The 24,894-nt window shown below is 43.0% G+C and overlaps 1 protein-coding gene across 2 annotated transcripts in view; it reads right to left on the minus strand.

Annotated features, from left to right (window-relative positions):
* The window catches only part of L3MBTL2 (L3MBTL histone methyl-lysine binding protein 2), a 336,131-nt gene that overhangs the window by 218,773 nt on the left and 92,464 nt on the right, over positions 1–24,894 (minus strand). The window lies entirely within an intron of this gene.

Below are 24,894 nucleotides of genomic sequence, written 5' to 3' on the forward strand. Positions count from 1 at the left end.
AAGCAAATCCTGCATGGGTACTCACTTTCGTCTGTGTTACCAGCCAGCCGTGCGGAGTTTGGGAGATCCCGCTCACTGAATGGCCGCCTTCACTCCGCGATTCATCTGTGTGCACATGGTTTCCACAGCGGGGATCAGCATGGGACCTCAGCGGTGAGCGAGTCTAGCGTACAGGACTTCCTCGCCCCCCTGAGGAAGCCGGAAAAACTGTAGGGAGCTGCTCGCCTTCATGGGACGCCATGCCACTCTACCGCAACAGCGTGGCACCAGGTTGTAAAAAGGCCATCTTACCACCTTGCCTGGCTTGCCGCTCGCGGTCACCCAAGCCGCCACTGCATTTCCCCGGGTCCCTGGCTCCACCCGCAGTTGTTCCACTCTTCACATCTGAGCTACCCGACAGGAACAGGAACCGAGTACCTCAGTGCAGCACTGTGAATCCATAGATGTCATCTGGATAAACGGGCAGTTTATCCAGATGACAACTATGGATTCACAGTGCTGCACTGAGGTACTCGGTTCCTGTTGTGCTGGACGTTGGTGAGATTCAAACACACTGCTTATATCATCAGGACTCGCATGCTGATTCATCTATGGCTGAATTGTGCTACTGCTGCAGATGGAATATGGTTTCAATATTGCTGAAGGCGTATGCTGCTGCCTCTAATGACTTGTGCTATCACTTGTGCTACTGCTTATTGCAACTAACTAGTCAGCATATTATGGAGTCCTTAGTACTGTGTATTTCTATCATCTGGAGTTATAGCTTTGATGTTTATCTACCACCCTCGTCATATCGCTATATGATAGTTAACCCTAGGGATGTTAGTGTGGTGCGCCTGCTGTATGTGTGTATGGTGGGGTGGTCATCCCATGCATTGTTAATTGATCTGCTTTGATAGGATTTTCTGCATCCCTTTAGATGTGAAAATGTGTATACTCTTGGTGGCTGCAGCACATCTAAAGGGATTTCGGGGATACACTAGACAGAAACCCCTGACTCAAACACACAGCTTCCTGCCTGACTGCTGTCCTGCTCCACAGCTGGTAAGGAAAACTTACCAAGCAGGGCTTAGTAGATTGAAGCATGTTTGTTATGTAAATTACAGAGCTTCTACCTCATGCGGAAAATCTTTAGTGAAGTTGGAAAAAAGGTATAAAATACCAAATGCAGTATTTTACCGACCTAAATTATTTTACAAAACTGTCCTTATAGAATTGAGGCCATTGTTTACCTATTCAGTCAGTAGAAAAGCTCCTAAATGAAAGACCTATAAATAGGGTGGTCTGCTTAATCTGCTTAGGTGATATACTGAGCAATACTGTTATACAAGGTTTTGACCTACTTCCCTCTCTTTTCTTCTCTTCTCCCTACCTGACTATTCTTTTATTCTCCATAGTCAGGTATACTTTACCAACACAGATTGTTGTTGGTTGTTCTCTACAATGATTCTAATGTTACCAAATAATAAGGTCTCTTTCAAGACTTATATTGAACTACTACGAATACATTCAAGAACACCTTAGTATATGGTTATGTTTATGATTAGATAAAAAAATCGTCACGTGGAGATTACCATGATCTATATTATCCCGCTCAAAATGCAAAACTAAAAAGAGGAGCTTGAACGATAACTAATATGGAAGCACACTCTTTTACCAGCCTATTACTTACCTAGAAGTAAGTAAGCAAACCTCTCCCTCACTGGAAGGAGGGTTCCAGAAGTCAAACCACTATACGCAGAGGCTTCCTCCCTACCCCACAAGGTTCTAGTAAATGGGCGGATAGCATCTTTCCCTTCTCAATATTATTGGTCTTTACTGTCCCTAGACTAATACTATGTATGTGCCCAATCCACTGGCATTGGGATCTCCAAATTGAGAATCTTTATACCTGTTTAAGATTTAAAGTGAACCAGAGACGAAGCACCCTCATGTATTTTACCATATACAGTTTATCAGTGGGAACATTAGAGAAAACACCTACCCTGCTCTCGGTTTTATCCTTCGCTGCTCAGGGTGCTTGTTAGCAGCCCTGATAAAATCCCAGACTGAGCATTTAGTCTGCCCCCTTCTGGCTCTGTTATAATGACTCAGCTATAATGATTCCTGAGCAAAGCCAGACTGAATGCTCAGTCGGGGATTTTATCAGGGTTGATAACAAGCAGGCTGAGCAGTGAAGGATAAAACAGAGAGCAGTGTAGGTGTTTTCTCGAATGTTCCCACTGATACAGGTGGTAAAATACATGAGGGTGCTTTGTCTCTGGTTTACTTTAAAGGGACTCCGAGCAGTGCAGAAACTATGGAAAGATGCATATCATTTTAAAGCTCTCTTTCTCCTCTTTCCAATGATATATAAACCGTCGCCCTACGCCTTTTAGTTTTCGCTATTTTCGCGATTGAAATTGCAGCGGCTGTGATTTCAATCGCGAAAATAGAGAAAACTAAAAGGCGTAGGGCGACGATTTAGGTGTCGCCAGAAAGAGGAGAAAGAGAGCTTTAAAATGATATCCATCTTTCCATAGTTACTTGTATTACACAGGGCGACTTTTCCCTAAATTCAGCAGCTCCATTCTGCTGAATGGAGCTGCTGACACTGGGGAAAGTGTCGTCCTGTGTAATACAAGTAACTATGGAAAGATGGATATCATTTTAAAGCTCTCTTTCTCCTCTTTCTGGCGACACCTAAATCGTCGCCCTACGCCTTTTAGTTTTCTCTATTTTCGCGATTGAAATCACGGCCGCGGCAATTTCAATCGCGAAAATAGCGAAAACTAAAAGGCGTAGGGCGACGGTTTATATATCATTGGAAAGAGGAGAAAGAGAGCTTTAAAATGATATGTATCTTTCCATAGTTTCTGCACTGCTCGGAGTCCCTTTAAGCACATTAGACTGTCCAGAGGATCTTCCTGGTGGTAGTGATGTTTATAATGGTTCTAATCACAAAAAGCTACCATGTGCAATTAAAATGCTATCTCATATGTAGATGATTTTGCAACATGCACCAAGCTATTACTTGAAAATTCAATAAAAATGATTGAAAACAAGTGGAACGCAATGAAGGAAAAAAGCAGTACCGCATGTTACGGCAGCACTGCATCGCATACAGTCAATAAAAAGTATGCTTCACTGTACCTGTTAATGTCTGCCTGCAGTGTGTTAAAGGGATCCAAGCAGCTCTTGGCTTCAAATACAGTGGTGTGAAAAACTATTTGCCCCCTTTCTGATTTCTTATTCTTTTGCATGTTTGTCACACTTAAATGTTTCTACTCATCAAAAACCGTTAACCATTAGTCAAAGATAACATAATTGAACACAAAATGCAGTTTTAAATGATGGTTTTTATTATTTAGTGAGAAAAAAAACCTCAAAACCTACATGGCCCTGTGTGAAAAAGAAATTGCCCCCTGAACCTAATAACTGGTTGGGCCACCCTTAGCAGCAATAACTGCAATCAAGCGTTTGCGGTAACTTGCAACGAGTCTTTTACAGCGCTCTGGAGGACTTTTGGCCCACTCATCTTTGCAGAATTGTTGTAATTCAGCTTTATTTGAGGGTTTTCTAGCATGAACCGCCTTTTTAAGGTCATGCCACAACATCTCAAAAGGATTCAGGTCAGGACTTTGACTAGGCCACTCCAAAGTCTTCATTTGGTTTTTCTTCAGCCATTCAGAGGTGGATTTGCTGGTGTGTTTTGGGTCATTGTCCTGCTGCAGCATCCAAGATCGCTTCAGCTTGAGTTGATGAACAGATGGCCGGACATTCTCCTTCAGGATTTTTTGGTAGACAGTAGAATTCATGGTTCCATCTATCACAGCAAGCCTTTCAGGTCCTGAAGCAGCAAAACAACCCCAGACCATCACACTACCACCACCATATTTTACTGTTGGTATGATGTTCTTTTGCTGAAATGCTGTGTTACTTCTACGCCAGATGTAACGGGACACGCACCTTCCAAAAAGTTCAACTTTTGTCTCGTCGGTCCACAAGGTATTTTCCCCAAAGTCTTGGCAATCATTGAGATGTTTTTTAGCAAAATTAGGATGAGCCTTAATGTTCGTTTTGCTTAAAAGTGGTTTGCGCCTTGGATATCTGCCATGCAGGCCGTTTTTGCCCAGTCTCTTTCTTATGGTGGAGTCGTGAACACTGACCTTAATTGAGGCAAGTGAGGCCTGCAGTTCTTTAGATGTTGTCCTGGGGTCTTTTGTGGCCTCTCGGATGAGTTTTCTTTGCGCTCTTGGGGTAATTTTGGTCGGCCGGCCACTCCTGGGAAGGTTCATCACTGTTCCATGTTTTTGCCATTTGTGGATAATGGCACTCACTGTGGTTCGCTGGAGTACCAAAGCTTTAGAAATGGCTTTATAACCTTTACCAGACTGATAGATCTCAATTACAGTACTTTTGTTCTCATTTGTTCCTGAATTTCTTTGGATCTTGGCATGATGTCTAACTTTTGAGGTGCTTTTGGTCTACTTCTCTGTGTGAGATAGCTCCTATTTAAGTGATTTCTTGATTGAAACTGGTGTGGCAGTAATCAAGCCTGGGGGAGACTACAGAAATTGAACTCAGGTGTGATAAACCAAGTTATTTTTAAACAAGGGGGGCAATCACTTTTTCACACAGGGCCATGTAGATTTGGAGTTTTTTTTCTCACTAAATAATAAAAACCATCATTTAAAACTGCATTTTGTGTTCAATTATGTTATCTTTGACTAATAGTTAACGGTTTTTGATGAGCAGAAACATTTAAGTGTGACAAACATGCAAAAGAATAAGAAATCAGGAAGGGGGCAAATAGTTTTTCACACCACTGTAGCTGCAAGGGCTGCCATTGTTCAGAAGCTCAACCCCTGCTGTTTTACAACTGCTATTATCCAGGCTAGGTGTGAAATTCTTCAACTGTAACTGATGTTTTCTGTTTGAAGTACAATGGGGGTTTGTTTGTGGTCAATTAAGTTTAAAGAGGTGATTTCTTATCTGTTTCCACCATCTCCTGCTCAGGGGACCACAGGTCCTTTGCGGACAGACAAAGTGGCTAATTTAGATGTAAAAAAATGAGGTAAAATTAAAGTTTTTTTTAATAATAAATCACATTTTTAGAAAGCATTTTTAATTTGCTATAGAGCTGCCCTGGGTGTTAAAAATGATGCTCGGTTCACTTTAACATACTGCAACTCGTTATACAGCAACACTACCACGGCACTGTGAAAGTCACAAAGGTGATGCATTACAGTGCAGTAAACCACATAACAAAGTGCCCGTTACACCGCATCACAACACACCGCTGTGAATGTGGCTTTAGGTATCACAGGAGAAAAGGTCAGGGTTAGGCAGAGGACAATAGTGTGAAGCATCAGAAATGCTGCGCAGCTTAAAAAAGTAGGGCAGCACAAGATGTCCTGGTCCCCGATACTTTTAATATATTTTGCTCCTGGTGCACCATCCTCCCATCTTTCTGACACCAAATATGTGCAGGGAGGAAGTGGCAGCTCTTCCTCCCCTCTGAACGTCCTTAGCCCCGCCCGCTACACTTGCCGCTTTAATTCCCCATATGAATCACTGCACACAGTGCGCAGGGGAACTGAAGGATATCCAACCTCATACCACAAGATTGCACACAGTGCAGCTCTCCTGCGTGCTGTGTGCAGAGAACAATAAGGGGAACTATAGCAGCGAGTGGAGGGGGCTGAATTATGGATGGGCAGAGGGGAGGAAGATCTGCCTTTTCCTCCCCGCACATATTCGACATTCTGCCTCAGGCGCAGATTATGAATGAGCAGAACGGGGGCTACAGGGGGCATATGAGGGGGGAGGATGGTGCTGTGTGCTAGTCGTAAAGCACCAGTAACAAAAAATAATAAAAGTATCGGGGGGGGGGGGGGGGGGGGGACCAGGTCAGGGGTACTTTAAGTGCATGCAACTGCACTAAAGAGTTACAGTTAGTTTGGTTGAAAATAAAGACATTCATCCATCAAGTTCAACCAGTACAACAACATGGGAATTACCTGGTTATTAAAGTCACGAATGAGGCTTGATGGGTTGTCCCGGAGCTCCCAGGAAACCAAAAAAGACAAATGGAAGAAACCAGGAGCCAATAGTGCAAGCATCAAGGTTAGGTGTTATACTCACATTTTTCTGGTTGCTAGGTAGGTTGCTAGGTACTTTCAATGCACTCGGGTTAGGGTGTCCACCCCTGGTGGTTGCTCTCAAGGTACTTAGGCTTCTTGTTAACCACTTTGTCCACAGGTCAGTAGATATACGTCCTCTGGGACTTCATCTAAGCCACAGGTCAGTAGATCTACTGACCTGTCCAGAAGCAATGCTGTGCAGGATTGGGCTTGCTCCTGTGCACATTTCTGGCACTATCTGATGCAGGAATAATTGGTGAATGGGAATATAAGTTTCCTGAGCTAATGAGATTGATTTTTACTATTAAAAATTATTTTATTTTCTCATTCATAGTGAAAAACACACTCTGTAGTATTTCAGAATCAAATATCTTCACCATAAATTGTGACCGGAACATAATCTAAGTTTTGTGACAAGCAGTAAGAATAGCCAAACAAAATTTGTGTTTTTTATCTACAGTAGCACCTTTTATTTTTAAACTGGAATTGGTAAAACTGAGAAATACATGTTTTTTCTATTTTTTTCTTTGTTTTCCCATTAAAATTCATAGAAAACAAAATTGTTTGAGGGAAAAAAATGGCATACAATGAAAGCCTAGTTTGTCTTGAAAAAACAATATATATTTCATTTCTGTGTCATAAGTAGGGATAAAGTTATCTCTGATTAAATAGGGACATAGCTAAACTGTCAAAACTGCTCTGGTCAATAAGTTGAAAACAAGGTCTGGATGCGAAGTGGTTAAAGGTAGTAAACACAGGCAGACTCTCAAACGGGGGAGAAAGCTAAAATTACAACCTTTCAAAAAAGGTGTAAATGAATAATAACTGGCGGGAGGCAACACCCAGAAAAATAACATTCATTAAACTCACTAAAAAGGAAGCAGAAAGCCAGCCATACAACGACTACTGAAATGGTTTTTATGGTAAAATGCGAAGAAAGCACATTCACTGGTTTGACTTACTTCCTCAGGTCAGTGAAAGATTGTGCCAGATGGCTTCTGTAAATTAGGAAGGATAAGCCTCTATATCATATCGAGGTGCTCATTCCTAATTTACAGAAGCCCTCCCGCAACAATCTTTCACTGACCTGAGGAGGCAGGTCCTACCTGCAAAAGCGTTGTCTTCCCTTTATGCAATAAATACCCTTGTCGGGGCGTGGCCAAGATGACTCTCTGAGTAGACGTGTGTGTTCAGAGCTCCGCTGCCCAACAAACACAATCTGTTGCCATCGGTGATATAAGAAGTCTCAAAAGAACCTCATTTGATGCCCACAGGATAGACAACTAACCCTGGATCCCTGGTACAGGTGCTGAGGTTAACGTTTAAAAAAAAAAAAAAAAAAAAAGAATAGCAAAAGTGTTCATGCCAGTAGTGTAAAAACGTATACACCTTAGGTATGGTGGTCCTAGCGGAGGTGACTCCTCCCATCTCCACACGGGGTTAGGCACCTAGAATGGATCCTGGCTCTTGAACTTGGTAAATAGCATTTCTTAATAACTGATATATAATGAGGGTAGGATACGATCGCACCCTTTACGAGCCAGGGGATACGGGGTGGATTGAGCTGCTCCTAGGTGTACTCCCCCTTGATCGGCACTTGGAAAGTCAAGCTTATGAGCCCACAGTCTTTGGATCTGAACGCGGTGGGGCCGGCTCTGAATATCCTTTACTGGCACCTGGGTTTGTGTCTGATTTATGGGGGGAAAAGCTTGCCTTGAGGCAAGGGAAAAGTTTTTCTTTTTTACTACATTATAGCTACAAATTAATAACCAAGCTTAAAGAGGAACTCCAGTGAAAATAATGTAGTAAAAAAAGTGCTTCATTTTTACAATAATTATGTATAAATGATTTAGTCAGTGTTTGCTCATTGTAAAATCTTTCCTCTCCCCGATTTACATTCTGACATTTATTACATGGTGACATTTTTACTGTGGGCAGGTTATGTAGCTGCTCTTAGCTGTTTTGGCTGTTAGAGACAGCTGTAAACAGCTATTTCCTGTCTGTGAACCTTGTTACATTGTAACAAACTGGCAAAAGTACCGCGGTCCCAGAGCTTCTTGTGGGAGGTGTTTCATCACAAAATCAGTCATACAGCGCCCCCTGATGGTCTGTTTGTGAAAAGCATTATATTTCTCATGTAAAAGGGGGTATCAGCTACTGATTGGGATAAAGTTCAATTCTAGGTTGGAGTTTCTCTTTAAATATATTATTGGACCATGTAGTTCCTACCCCACTCTGGATACGTATATATATGCTATGCATACAACAGGGGATTAGCTATATACTGTGTATATTATCCTATGCCTTAATACTACCAAGCACCTTCGTATATCCACTTTATACAGCCCCTTTCAAGTTATTATATGCAAGTTAGTACTTATAATTGCTCATCGGGGAAAATGAAGGTATGGGAAGCAACCGGTAACTACATAATACTAAATTATTCCCTCCAGGACTGCTCTAGAGTCTCTGAGACACATGCCTAAATATATTGCAAACAAACGCCACTTGAGGGCAGCAAAGTGCAACGTTTGTATTATGGCTGGATGTGTCTCTTTGATGCTAAGTAGTCATTCTCTTTGAAAATGTTTCTGTTTCTGGGACATTGTACACGCATAGCTTATTCTTGAAATGGAATGACATTTACTCAAGCAACTATACCAATACTGTTTCTCGTGGCCATGACTCCTGGAACTACTCAACTTAGTGACATTGGGCTTCCCATGCCTTTCACCCACCCTGGACATTTGAAATGTGACATGCCTGAACAAATACTATACAGTCACTTATAAGTTGATGTTCTGGGAGGCCTAAAAACCTAGCTAAATCTCTTACTATTTACATTATATGGAGATAGATAATTTTGGTCCCTAATGATACTGTTTTTATTATATGCTGTGCATACATTTGCATACACATACACTGTGTGTACTAAATACTACCTTCTGCAAGTAAATGACTAACACCCAAGTATAGATTTTATCCCTTGTTCAACAATTCCTGTAGAATAGGGCCTTTGATGATGATGTTCAGTGCACTCATTTCTCTGAGCATACTAAATGAGACTGATGGGTGTATATCCCCCCCCCCCCCCTCGTTAATTTAAGATGCTCCTATTACCACAGTGTATGTTTAGTGGTATTCCTCACTATTTTGGCCATGAACATAGGTCTTTACTCGATAACACATTTTGACATACTGGCAACCTGGTTACAATATTTAGTAATCACTAAGCTGGGCGCTCAGTCTGTAGACTGGGAGATGTTGGGCGGCGGGCCTTGTCACACACTGACCATTTCCCCACACTTTTTTCTTTTTTCCTCTCAAAGCTAGGAGGTGTAATATACACCCAGGCCCTGTTTTGGCCTAGAATAGTTTTTTTGGTGTAAGTTTTTTCTAGGTTAGGTTGTTTAGGGATCCAAAACGTCCTGAAGTTATGTTCCAGATCCAGGATGTAGGGTGGGGGTGGTTGGGAATTTGGTTAATGTCCCTTATTTGTTTATGCTTGTCTCGTATTTGTCTATTTCTCTCTTCTTTTTCTACTCTCTCTCCTCTTTATGGCCGCCTGCGCCCTGAGGACCCTCCGGCCTTCTGTTCTGGTGAGTTTATGCTGCTCCCTCTTTCTTTGGGAGATATTGTCCTTAGTTTCACCTCAAATGGCTATACTTAATTTACTTTCGTGGAATGTCCGTGGACTAGGGTCTAAAATTAAACGCTCACTGGTCTTTAATTTTCTCAAACAGCATTCGCCACAAATATGTTTATTACAAGAAACCCATCTAATAGGAAGCAAGGTCCTTACGCTTAAAAAGCCTTGGGTGGCTCATGCTTATCACTCAACTTACTCAACCTACTCCAGGGGGGTTTCTATACTAATACATAAAAATGTAACCTTTAAAATGCATGATCTTAAAATTGACCCAGGTGGCAGATATATTATCTTGCATGCAACCATAAACACTATACAGCTGATAATTATTAATGTTTATCTACCTCCCCTGGCGGATCCTAGAATTCTTGATAATATTATGACTCTAGTGGCGCAGATGACTGCTTCTTAAGATTATAATTTGTGGCGATTTTAACCTTATTCCAGATCCTGTTCTAGACAGACTTAAACACTCTAATAAGGATATATTAGATTTTGCCAGATGGATTAATACGTGCAATTTTCAGTGTTCTTCCCAGAAATCTTTTCCAGCCGGGTGACATGAAAAAGTAGCCGGGTGGGTTGAGATGACAGAATGCAGGGCCGGTGCTTCTGTGCACAACTCTGCTTACAGCATAGGAGGAGGTGAGCTGATAACAGCCGGGGGCTCACCAAAACTAGCCGGGTGGAGTGCCCGGCTAAAAGAGCCTGGGGAGAACACTGAATTTTACTGATGTGTGGAGGTGGAAACACCCAGGGGTAAAGGCTTTTTCCTGCCACTCAACTACCCACGCTACTCTCTCTAGGATAGATCTTAGCCTAGCCTCGACAGATGTCCTTCCTCTAATTAAATCCTCCAATTTCTTGGCCCGTGGAATATGTGACCACGCCCCATTAGAGCGGATATTAAGTACTGGTTTAAATCAAGGGGATCGTCTGTGGCGCCTGTCTAACCACTGGATTGCTGACCCTACAATCCATGACATAATTAAACGCAAAATAATGGCTTATTGGGAAGATAATCTGGGCTCAACCTCTCCTCAAGTTGAGTGGGATTTCAGTAAGGCAGTGCTTAGAGGGCAGTATATGGAAGCTATTGGGGTGGCCAGAACACAAGCTAAAGCTTTAGTTCATTGGAAGGAACAGAAAGCAATGCAGCTAGAAGCAGATTTTATTCAAACTGCTAATGATACCATCTATAGAAACTGGCAATTAGCCCTCCAGGAACTTGAAATATACAGAATAAATACGGTACAGAAATCCTTGCTGGATCAAAAGCAAAGGATTTTTGAGCAGGGTGACAGAAACGGTAGCATGCTAGCCTGGGTGTCTAGAGACCCAACAGGTTCCTCGGCTATCCCGTCAATACAGTTAAAAGATGGCTCAGTCACTTCTAACCCCCTTTTGATTAATGAAACTTTCTTTAATTTTTAGAAGGAATTATATTCTAGCAGACTGGTGATTACAGATACTGACATAGACCAATATTTAACAGAAGTTACATTACCCACGCTGTCAAATACTGACCTACAACTACTAGAAGCTTCCTTAACGTTAGATGAAATTTCTGATGCGATAGGATCCATGCAGTCTAGGAAATCCTCTGGGGTAGACGGACTGCCGGTGGAATTATACAAAAAATACACTAAATTATTAGCACCCAAACTTAAGAGCACTCTTCAAAGTTCCCTTGCTGGGGGTTCCCTCCCTGCCTCCATGTCAGAAGCACTAATAATAGTTATTCTCAAGCCAGATAAGGAACCCCTTATGTGTTCATCATATCGTCCGATTTCTCTGATAAATGTGGACGCCAAAATTTTGGCTAAAGTCATTGCTACTCGCCTAAACAAGATAATAACGAAATTGATTCACCAAGATCAATGAGGGTTTATGCCTGGTAAGGGGACAGATATTAACATCAGGAGACTGCTTGCAAATATCCAGACTGAGCACTCTAATAAAGGGCAGAGGGTTATCGCTTCTCTTGATGCAGAGAAAGCTTTTGACTCAGTTGAATGGCGCTATTTGTGGGCAGTACTACGGAAGTTTGGGTTTGGGGAGAATTTCTTGAAAATGGGTTCAGCTCTTGTATGAGAGTCCTACTGCCAAAATTAAAACAAGTAATAATATTTTGCAACCTTTTGAATTAAAAAGAGGTACGAGGCAAGGCTGCCCTCTATCCCCGGCGCTTTTCGATCTGGCAATGGAGCCTGTGGCTGCTAATGTCTGACAGACTAATAGTGGTCAGGGCCTTAAACTAGGTAATTTGGAATAGAAAATCTCTTTATATGCGGACGATGTCCTTTTGTACCTTAGTGACTCCAGTTCCTCCCTAACCGCAGCGCTTAAGCTCTTTAATACATTTGGAGAAACCTGGAATTAAAATAAACTGGTCTAAATCAATCTTATTTCATCTTGACCCTTCTACTCCGAGCAATCTTCCTCCTCCTAACCCTCTAAGATCAATTCCCCAATTTAAGTATCTTGGAGTGCAAATTAAAAAAGATATTAATACATACTAAAGCTTAAATATTGACCCATTAGTGCAGTCCCTAGAAAGTAAATGAAAAGTCTGGGATAAGCTACCACTAACCCTAATAGGTCGAATAAACTTAATAAAAATGATTTACCTGCCTAAATTTACCTATATTTTCCGACACTGTCCAGTGTGGCTTTCGCAGAAATTAAAAAAAAAAAACTGGACTCTATCCTTCTTAGGTTTATTTGGGCAGGTAAGCAGCCCCGTATAGCTTTAGATATTTTATGTTTACTCAAAAACAGGGGGGGCTAGCTATGTCTAATTTTCAGAAATACTTTTGGGCCTCCATACTAGTAACGACTCGTTGGTGGTTCTCACAAGACGAGTATAACCCTGCAACTACAATAGAGGCTGCAATCCTTGGCTCATATGAGAAACTGACAAACCTACCGTACAGAGGTCCCAAATGCTCTCTCAAAACTACACAGGCTATGCTTACGGTGTGGAAGGCATGGAGGGCGGCTAGGGCTCCGCTGGCAAGGGAACATGTGCTTTCACCATATACTCCACTATGGGGGAATACCCAACTTCAGCACTTCTTGACTATTCCTGACCCGGTAATTTGGACTAGCTTTGGAATTAAAACATTGGCTCATATTCAACAGGGGCACTCTATTTTACCGTTTGATTCTCTAAAATCACAATTTAATCTGCCTAAATCACACTTTTTTCGATACCTTCAGCTTAAGCATGCTTATTCCTCACAGTTTGGGAAATTTCCCCCTACACTTAACATGGACGATCTGGAACACCTACTCTTAACCAGAGACCTGCCAAAAGTACTCTTAGCAATAGATCTGTCTCTTCTAACCCTAAACAATAACAGACTGGATAAATGCTTGCATAAATGGCAATTAGTGGTGACAGAACTAGAGAGAGACGACAGGGACGAAATCTTAGAACTCTACTCAACCTCAGTCACATCAGCTAGAGACCAATTAGTCCAGACTGAATTCTTACATCATGCTTCTTACACGCCGGAACGCATGCACAAAATAGATCAATCCATCTCAGATATATGTTGGAGATGTCACACAGAACGTGGATCATTTGTGCATGTGTTTTGGTCATGTCCTTGGATTATCCCCTTCTGGAAGGATGTATCATCAACAATTAATAAACTGCTAAAAATTACTCTCCCCCTAGACCCAGGCCTCATGTTATTAGGGAAAATGGAGGAGGATGTTCTAACTAACCACAAGCAGATCTTTGTCAGAACCCTCTGCTTCCAGACCAGAAAAGAAATACTTAAACTATGGAGGAAACCTTCTACCCCTACACTGGGAATGTGGGCCAAATCTATTAATTCATTTCTGCCACTATACAAAACTAAATACCTGAATAGGAGATGTCCAAAAAAATATTATAAAGTTTTGGGTGTGTGGGAAACCAAAATTATGGACCCTACAGACTCTGAGTTTATTCCAATACTAGAATAATAATCTCCCCTTTATCCTTCTCTGAATGGACGATTTGGGGATAGGGGGGCCGGGGGTGAATCTGGGCTCGGGTGGTCACTCTCTTTCTTCTTCTTCTCTTTTCTTTCTTCTCTTCACGTACAATGTGGTATATTCGATATTTGCCAACATAGTATATGACATACTCTTGGTAATACAAACAGTATTTATACGCATATCTCATTGCTTCTCAGAGAATGTTTGTAACGTGATTCTATATGATGAATAGTCATACTATGTCAACCACAATTGTATTTGTTTCTTCTTCTTACACTGTTGTATTTAATTTTTCTTAAAAATCAATAAAAATTAAACTGTTAAAAAAAAATAGGGAGGCCAACCTCTTCCTCTCCTTGTTAGTGTTTTCAATGTATTTTATTGTTCTGGGCACCTCCTTCTACCAGTTAGAGTCATGGATATCCCTCAACGCAAGGAAATCATCCAAACCTTCTTTCAGACAACATTTTGCAGAATTAGCTGCAATTTTCACTCTTGCAGGATATGAACTTCCTTTTTCCTTTGCATGAACAGGTTTCAGCTCACTGCTTGCTGCAGGGCACTTATTTTAGGTTCTAATTAGGTACATTTTCATGTTGGAGGCATCTAAATGGGAAAGTTTTTTTTTTCTTTATTTATCAGTCAATTCACTAAACTCATCTCCTGTCTAGTGTACTGTTTCTAGTGATAACACCATGGCGATAAGACATGTAGTATTCACTAAACCAGTGGTTCCCAAACCTTTTCCGGCCCGGGGAACATTTTCTGACCAAATTTTTCTCCCGGGGGGGGGGGGGGGGGGCTGCATAGCTAGCATAGCTGCCCCAGTATAGGGAGTTTAGTTGCCTCAGTATAGCTAGTATAGTGCCCCAGTATAGCCAGTATAGTGCCTTAGTATAGCCAGTATAGTGCCCCAGTATAGCCAGTATAGTGCCCCAGTATAGCCAGGATAGTGCCCCAGTATAGCCAGTATAGTGCCCCAGGATAGCTAGCATAGTGCCCCAGTATAGTGCCCCAGGATAGCCAGTATAGTGCCCCAGTATAGCTAGTATAGTGCCCCAGTATAGCCAGAATAGTGCCCCAGTATAGGCAGAATAGTGCCCCAGTATAGGCAGAAAAGTGCCCCAGTATAGCCAGTATAGTGCTCCAGGATAGCTAGTATAGTGCCCCAGGATAGCTAGTATAGTGCCCCAGGATAGCTAGTATAGTGCCCCAGGATAGCTAGTATAGTGCCCCAGGATAGCCAGTATAATGCCCCAGGATAGCCAGTATAGTGCCCCAGGATAGCCAGTATAGTGCCCCAGGATAGCCAGTATAGTGCCCCGGTATAGCCAGTATAGTGCCCCGGTATAGCCAGTATGGGTAGGTGGTGCCCCCCGCCCGTCCCCGCCGCTGTTGTTACCTTAAAAGCGGCCGCTCTCCCCTCTCCGGCGCGTGTATTTATTCAAGCAGCGTATCTCCCGGTTGCTCTGTGTGATGCGGCAGGAAGCAGAGCAGCGGCTTCCTGTAACGGCGATATGTATCACCGTTACTATGGTAACCGAGCCCTGCTTCCTGCGCATCACACAGAGCAGCCGGAAGATACGCTGCTTGAATAAATACACGTGCCGGAGAGGGCAGAGCGGCCGCTGCTAAGGTAATAAAAGCGGCGGCCGCCGCGGGGACGGCGGGAGGGGGGAGAAAGAGGACAGTCCCGCGGACCACAGGACGGCACACCAGGCAACATCCCGCGGCACACTAGTGTGCCGCGGAACACCGGTTGGGAAACACTGCACTAAACAATTTACCTCAGGCAAACCTGATTAACTCTTCTGTCTTTAAGTTAAGGTGAGATCTCTAAAGTTGATTATTCAATCCTTAAAATGACTACAGAATTCTAAATTTAAAAACAGGCCCTATCCTATATATTGCATGTGGAACTAACTACAGAGGTGATAACTTAAGGACAGAAATGATAAGATAACTCTCACTGTGAAAACTTATCTCTACACCAGGGGTGCCCAATAGGTCGATCGTGATCTACCAGTAGATCGTGACCACCTACTTAGTAGATCGCGGCCGCATAGCCGTGTCTATCAGAATTTGCTGCAGTGCGGTGGCGACAGCTGTCAGAGTCTGCTGCCGTAGCTGCATCAGGGTGGAGAGGAGAGAGGCTGAAGGGAAGAGGTGCGGCTGAAGGTCTCCTCCCCTCCAGGCTGCCAGACGTGCACACTATCTCCTCCCCTCCAGGCAGAAACGTGGTCCTTCCCCAGTGTGTAGTGAGTGAGTGCCGATTACCTATGGAAGATGATATTTAGCCAACAGAGTTTAACGCTGCAGGTAGGAACAAAACGGTTTGTGCCTGGCTGTCACAGGCTGCTGGCTGGGCAGACTGTGAGCTAGAAGATCATGAACTATTGTACGGTAGCTTATTAGATCAATGTCTGTACAGTGCTGAGATGAAACATGTAAATCACTAAACAGCCTCCTGTGAGCAATAGCTTCACCTCCATCTTCTAAAAGTTTTTATTTTTTTTAAAGGGGATGGGGGGGATGGTAGATCACTCTGCCCCTGAAATTCTGAAAGTAGATTGCGAGACGAAAAAGTGTGGGCACCCCTGCTCTACACTTTAATAAGGCAAGGTTCTTTCGTGAATTAACACTGAAAATACCTATCAATGTGTGGTAGTAAGTTTCCTCTTGCCTTATCAACAGCATGATCTTAGTGAATTGAGGCCAATGTCTTCTAATGCAATTTGTATGCTGTGTTAATTTAAGTTATATGCTGTGTTAAAATAAAGTATTTATATAATTTTTAGAATGTGTGTATAGTGACTTCTACCATTTATTGTCCTTTTGTTTGTTTTCTATTTATATCTATTCATTATTTTATACAACCTACCACACACAATTCGATTCTCAAATCTACATGATTTTTACAGCACATCCGGTCAGATATTTATCGCTTTATATAAATAAAATATTTTTTCCTCTATTCTCACCGATTTTATTTAAATTTGATAATTTTGGGGGGAAAAACATGACAATCGATAAATCTGATTGTATTGTGTAAGGCAGTGGTTCCCAACCTTTTTGGAGTCGTGACACATCAAACCAAACGTTCAGATCTCCGTGACACGTAGACTAAATGCATGTAATGAGAGACAGCGTTTCCCCACTAAATGCAAATAAGAGACAGCGTTTCACCAGTAAATGCAGGTAATGACAGACAGCCTTTCACCAGTAAATGCACGTAACAGCGTTTCCCCAGTAAATGCACATAATAAGAGACAGCTTTTTACCAGTAAATGCACATAAGAGACAGCTTTTCACCAGTAATTGCACATAAGAGACCTTTTTTCACCAGTAAATGCACATAATAAGAGACAGATTTTCACCAGTAAATGCACATAATAAGAGACAGCTTTTTACCAGTAAATGCACATAAGAGACAGCTTTTCACCAGTAATTGCACATAAGAGACCTCTTTTCACCAGTAAATGCACATAATAAGAGACAGCTTTTCACCAGTAAATGCACATAATGACAAACAGCCAGTTGTCCCCAGTATATGTAGCCAGGGATATATGTGCCCAGTATATGTAGCCAGGGATATATGTGCCCAGTATATATAGCCAGGGATATATGTGCCCAGTATATGTAGCCAGGGGTATATGTGCCCAGTATATGTAGGCAGAGGTATATGTAGCCAGGGGTATATGTGCCCAGTATATGTAGGCAGAGGTATATGTAGCCAGGGGTATATGTGCCCAGTATATGTAGGCAGAGGTATATGTGGCCAGTATATGTAGCCAGGGGTATATGTGCCCAGTATATGTAGCCAGGGGTATATGTGCCCAGTATATGTAGCCAGGGGTATATGTGCCCAGTATATGTAGCCAGGGGTATATGTGCCCAGTATATGTAGGCAGGTGTATATGTGCCCAGTATATGTAGGCAGGGGTATATGTGCCCAGTATATGTAGGCAGGGGTATATGTCCCCAGTATATGTAGTCAGGAGTATATGTCCCCAGTATATGTAGGCAGGTGTATATGTCCCCAGTATATGTAGGCAGGAGTATATGTCCCCAGTATATGTAGGCAGGTGTATATGTCCCCAGTATATGTAGGCAGGTGTATATGTCCCTAGTATATGTAGGCAGGTGTATATGTCCCCAGTATATGTAGGCAGGTGTATATGTCCCCGGTATATGTCCCCAGTATATGTGGCCAGAGGTATATGTCCCCAGTATATGTAGCCAGGGGTATATGTCCCCAATATATGTAGCCAGAGGTATATGTAGGCAGGGGTATATGTCCCCAGTATATGTAGGCAGGTGTATATGTCCCCAGTATATGTAGGCAGGTGTAAATGTCCCCGGTATATGTCCCCAGTATATGTAGTCAGGGATATATGTGCCCAGTATATGTAGCCAGGTGCCCCCCCCCCCCCCCCCAGGAGGAGAGAGCGAGGGAAGGAGAGCGGCACCTCAGGGTGCTCTCCCTCCCTCGCTCTCTCCTCCGGAACGAAGTGCGGTGGCTGGCAGAGGGGCGAAACTTACCTTCCGTGTCTCTGTCCCGTCTGGTCTCGTCTCGTCGCGGGATGATTTGCCACTACTCTGGCCTGATCCAGACCAGAGCAGCGGCTGCAGAACCAGAACTTCCGGCCGGCGCTCGGAGCAACACCGAAGGTAAGTCCCGCCTGCTGCCAAGCACCGCCACACTTAGTATCGGAGGGGAGAGCGAGGGAGGCAGAGCACTCTAAGGTGAGAGAAGGGGGGGAGATGGCCCCCTTCTCCGCCGCTGCCCACAGCTCTCCCTCCACTGCTCTGTTCCCCTCCGACAGAGTCGCGACACATACCCGAAGCTGCAGCGACACATGTATGTGTCGCGGCACATGGGTTGGGAACCACTGGTGTAAGGCCACCCTACGTATTAGTAGACCACCTAGTCCAAATCATAACCAACCTGATAGGGGCCTTTCAGGTTTAACATAAGCAATGCATGAGACCTGCAAAAAGACCGGAAAATGTGACGTTAAGGGAAATAACTGATGGATTGAAAACAGGAATAAATGAATAATGGGAATGTATTGATCAAGTGTAGTAACATAAACAAGGAACGTAACCAGCAATGTACATTACTATTTAATCCGCCTGGACGTGACAATCACGTCCAGGTGGCTTCTGCTGTGCTTCTGCATGCTCCCGCACCGCCCCCGGGTAGCCCAGAGATCAATGAATCGTAACATAGTTCCATTTCATTGATCTAAGTCCCCGGCATAAAAACCGACGGCTTCTCATCAGAGGCCGCAGTCTTGTTGAGGAAAAAAAAAAGTTTCCCAACCTCCTTATGCTTCCTGGAAATCTCACTGTGGCCATCTTGTGACCAAATAGCAAAACTACATCTACATACATTTTTTAATAAAGTAAACCCACATTATTACATTTAAAATTAACTGTTTACCTCCCACACCAAAAATTACCCAAATAAAATTTTTCATGGAACAAAAATTACAATTAAAAAACAAACAAAAAACATAAATAGTTACCTAAGGGCGAATATTTTTTAAACTATAAGCTTATAAATAGTGATGGACGAAAAAACGGAAAAAATGCACCTTTATTTCCAAATAAAATATTGGCGCTATACATTGTGATAGGGGCATAATTTACCCACTTAAGTCCACAGGGTTGTTTATTTTTTGCATCTGAGCAACTTTCACCTCCCATTCATTTGCCAATAACTTTATCACTACTCATCACAATGAATTGATCTAGATCTTTTTTTTTCCGCCACCAATTAGGCTTTCTTTGGGTGATACATTTTGCTAAGAATTAATTTATTCTAAATCCATTTTAACAGGAATATTAAGAAAGAAATGGAAACAAATTCATTACTTCTCAGATTTTGGCCATTATAGTTTGAAATTAATACATGCTAGCGTAAATAAAACCCATGTATTTTATTTGCCCATTTGTCCCGCTTATTACACCATTTAAAGAGAAACTCCGACCAAGAATTGAACTTTATCCCAATCAGTAGCTGATACCCCCTTTTACATGACAAATCTATTGCATTTCACAAACAGACCATCAGGGGGCGCTGTATGACTGATTTTGTGATGAAACCACTCCCACAAGAAGCTCTGGTACCGCGATACTCTGGGCAAACTGCCACAATGTAACAATGTTCACAGACAGGAAATGGCTGTTTACAGCTGTCTGTAACAGCCAAAACAGCTAGGAGCAGCTACATAACCTGCCCACAGTAAAAATGTCACCATGTGATAAATGTCAGAATGTAAATCTGGGAGAGGAAAGATTTTACAATGAGCAAACACTGACTAAATCATTTATACATAATTATTGTAAAAATGAAGCACTTTTTTTATTACATTATTTTCACTGGAGTTCCTCTTTAACTACTTTGGCCTCCTGGACGTAGTAGCTACGCCCAGGAGGCCATGTGCGCTGCCGCGCGCTCCCGCGGCCGATCGCGCGGGGGCACATGCACTCCCGACCCGTGGTTCGCTAGCCAGGCAATCAGTGAATCGGGCTATAGTGCCCGATCACTGATTGCTCTCCCCCCCCCGAGAAAAACCGTCAGCTTCGCACGGAAGCTGAGGTTTTTCTGTCCCTATTTCCCCCGACGTCACTCTAAGCGTCCGTGTTATGCTTAGAGTGAAGTCATTGTAAACAAACTCATGGCTGCCATCTTGTGGCCAAAAAGCCAACTGCATGAAAATGCAAAAAAAATTTAAAAAATAGACCAATATGTAAAAAAAAAATTGATTTGCAACCCACCCTCCCAAAAATACCCACATAAAATGTTGAATAATAAAAAAAAAATTACAATTAAATAAAATAAAAAAAAAACACATAAATATTTACCTAAGGGTCTAAACTTTTTAAATATCTATGTAAACATGAAATCTTTCTATTTTTTTTAATTATAAGCTTGTAAATAGTGATGGATGCAAAACGGAAAAAATGCACTTTTATTTCCAAGTAAAATATTGTCGCCATACATTGTGATAGGGACATAATTTAAACGGTGTAATAACCGGGAGAAATGGGCACATACAATACGTGAGTTTTAATTGTGGAGGCATGTATTATTTTAAAACTATAATGGCCGAAAACTGAGAAATAATGCATTTTTCCGTTTTTTCGTTATTCTTCCTGTTAAAATGCATTTACAGTAAAGTGGCTCTTAGCAAAGTGTACCCCCCAAAGAAAGCCTAATTGGTGGCGGAAAAAACGAGACATAGATCAGTTCATTGTGATAAGTAGTGATAAAGTTATAGGCTAATGAATGGGAGGTGAACATTGCTCGGATGCATAAAGTGAAAACGACTGAAGGCTGAAGTGGTTAGATTATGTCCCTATCACAATGTATGGCGCCGATATTTTATTTGGAATAAAGGTAACTATTTATGTTTGTATTTTTTTTATTTATTTTTTTTATTATTAAAAATTTTATTTGGGTAATTTTTGGTGTGGGAAGTAAACAGCTAATTTTAAATGTAAAAAAAAAAATTTATTAAATAAAAAACGGATGTGGGTGTAGTTTTACTATTTGGCCAAAAGATGGCCACAGTCAAAAAGTCCTGGAAGCGTGATCGTACCACTTCCAGGAAGCATTAGGAGGATGTGAAAATTTTAGTTACTCAGAAAAACCGCAGCCTCTGATCTCTCCAGTCCATGGGCATTCACAACCTCGCCCTGACCTGGCTTTCATCCTACCTTTCCAACCACTCCTTCACAACCTGCTTCAATGAGTCCTCATCCACCCCCAACCACCTCTCGGTGGGAGTCCCCCAATGCTACGTACACACATGCGACAACGATCGTTCGTTGTCAACGACGAACGATCTTTTAATTGACGAAAGAACGACCGAAGTAAAGTTAGTTGTAAAAAGTATGTAACGATCACATCGTTAGAACGAACGTTACACCACGTAAAAGCACTTAATGCGCCTGCGCATAAAATTGTAAAGTTCCTTGGAGAAAAAGTGAAATGCGCATGTCCAGCCTGGTACGAACGATCGTTTCCAACGATGTGCCACTTTTGCTAACGATCGTCGGTGGTAAAAATCCGCCAAGACAGAACTTTGTTTTGTAGCGATTTGCCTCGTTCGTCGTTTGCCTTAATAGTCGTTGGTTCGTTTTTTGTAACGATCGTCGTTGGTAAAGATCGGGGAACGATCGTTACAAACGACTATAGTCGCATGTGTGTACGCACCTCAAGGCTCGGTCCTTGGCCCCCTACTGTTCTCCCTATACACATCCTCCATTGGCAAGGTTATCTCCTCCATGGGTTTTAACTATCATCTGTATGCAGATGACACCCAGATCTACCTCCACACCCCTGACAAATCTCCCACTACCATGGACAAGTTCTCCTCCTGCACATCAGCCATTTCCTCCTGGATGTCCGCTAGGTTCCTGAAACTAAATCTAGACAAAACAGAATTTATGATCTTCCCACCCGGGCCATCCCTGAACCTCCCAGATGTGCATGTCACTGTTAACCACACTACCATTCGCCCTACCTCTAAAGCCCGATGTCTGGGTGTCACCCGGGACTCCACACTCTTCTACTCTCCCCACATCCAAAACCTCACAAAGTCCTGCAACTTCCACCTTCGCAACATTTGCAAGATCCGCCCTTTCCTGACCACTGCCACCACCAAACTCCTCATCCATGCCCTCATAATTTCCTGCCTTGACTACTGCAATGCCCTTCTGTCTGGTCTCCCTATGACCCGAACAGCCACACTGCAGTCCATCATGAATGCGGCAGCCAGAATTATCCACTCCTCCCATTGCTCCACCACGGCGGCTCCCCTCCGTGAATCTCTCCACTGGCTTCCTATCCAGTCCAGAATCAGATTCAAGATACTGTGTATGACCTACAAATCTGTCCACAAAACCTGTCCAACCTACATTTCCGATCTTACTCAGAGGTGCACACCTAGCCGCTCACTCCGCTCTTCCAATGAACCTCGCCAAACCGCCTCCCGCATCGCCCAGTCCCATGCACGCCTCCAGGACTTCGCAAGAGCTGCTCCAATACTATGGAACTCCCTACCTCCACCCATTAGGGCAACCCCCTCCAACATCTTCAAGAAGGCTCTCAAAACTCACCTTTTCACTCTTGCCTATCACCCCTCACAAGTGCTCTAAACCCGCAGCTGAAATCTGGTCCCCTACCTTTCGTGTCCCTACCTCTTCCTCTAGATTGTAAGCCTTTGGGCAGGGTCCTCCTCCTTTTGTGTCCTACCTGATCATGCACCTCCATTACTATGCACCCATGCTATGCATTTGAGTGAACCCAACTTGCCTAATCTCCATGCTCCAATCCAGTGACTGACTAAGCATTACCTTGTACTCATACTGTGCTGCGTGATCTGTTTTTTGTATTCCTGAATTGTCATATTGCTGTATGTCACCCCTAAATATTGTATGTAACCTAAACTAATGTCCAGCGCTGCGTAATATGTTGGCGCTTTATAAATACAACAAATAAATAAATATCAGTAAATAATTTAAGCACAACCTTAAATAACAAAACCGGTAAAAAACTATTTCATTGCAGTATTACATTATCAGTAAATTTACCGATAATGTTGAACCTGACTATAACCTAACCTCTCCCTACTCTCACACAGAACCCTCCCCTGGTGGTGCCTAACCCTAAGACCTTCCTGGTGGCGCCTAACCCTAAGACCTCCCTGTTCGTGCGTCACCTTAAGCCAGGTGCTGCCTAACCCTAAATCCACCCTGGTGGTGCCTGACCGTAAAACCACCCTGGTGGTGCCTAACCCTAAGACCCCCCTGGTGGTGCCTAACCCAAGACTCCCATGGTGGTGCCTAACCCTAAGACTCCCATGGTGGTGCCTAACCCTAAGACTCCCGTGGTGGTGCCTAACCCTAAGACTCCCTGATCCCTTACAATAATACGATAAATGTCAACTTAATTGCAGCCGCCCGCTAAATAGCGTAACAGCTTTCTGTATACATATAGCGATAAATGACAATTGCGCCCATTTTTGGCCATAACTTTTTCAACTGCTCCTAATCTGTAGAAACATACAGTTCCTGGAGGAGTGAGCCCTCTGCTGGTAAGCAGAGAGAAGTTCATGTTGCAAGATCCCTGAGGAGAGCAAGGGCATCTGTTAGTGAAATTAGGAAAGTTCATGCAGACAGTTCACAATGTTACCAGCAGATGCGTATTGTGACAGGTCTATATTTAATTGTTGGATATATCACACAGCTCCAAGCATCATTGATGTACACAATGAACTAAGTCACCCGTTGGAACTTGAAAAACTGGATGCTCTAATACAGAAGGATACAGGTGTCAAAAAGTTCATCAGGAGATAGAAATCTTAGCTCCTTTAATACCTTAAATGGAATCTGTATTTAAAAAATATGCCCTTGAGGGTACTCACCTCCTCCTCTGTCCCACAGTGGTCTCGCTGTGGGTCCAGGAACGGCGAGCATGTAAATATTTACCTTTCCGGCTCTAACGCAGGCACAGTTGCCCCTCTGGTCTCGGAAATAGCCGATCCCAGTTGGGTCCGTTCTACTGCGCAGGCGTCTAACGCCTGCCCCTGCGCAGTAGTGCAGACCCGACTGGAATCGGCCATTTCCGTCTATTTCCGTGCTGAGAGCCGCAACAGCGCCACCCGCTGGAGCCAAGGAAGGTAAATATATCAAGCCTTGTCAGGCTTGTCAAGCGAGGATTACGGGTCGGGGGGGGGGGGGGGGGGCAGCGCTGGATTGCCTGCAGCTACAGTGATGGAGAAAGCCTCATTAGGACCCCGAGGCTTCCCCCTCTCGAGGTAAGTACCACCCATAGAACTTTTTGTTATTACAGAGTCTCTTTAAGGATCCACAGTTACAGTCTTTCAAGGAACCCTTTAAGTATTCTACATGGAACACCATGGAGCAACTTATAGGGACTCTGGGACGCCTGGAAGTTACCTTGAACTCAAGCAGTACCTAGTAGACATTTGTGACAACACGCTACCCCTTCTTACTATATATACCACAGCTGCCATTCAGGTCCCATCCACTAGGGGTGTCTGAAAGTCCGATTCCACTGTGAGCAAAGTAAGCATTTAAGATTGGATGGTG

This window comes from Hyperolius riggenbachi, chromosome 6 (genome assembly GCF_040937935.1).
Source record: "Hyperolius riggenbachi isolate aHypRig1 chromosome 6, aHypRig1.pri, whole genome shotgun sequence".
NCBI lineage: Eukaryota > Metazoa > Chordata > Amphibia > Anura > Hyperoliidae > Hyperolius > Hyperolius riggenbachi.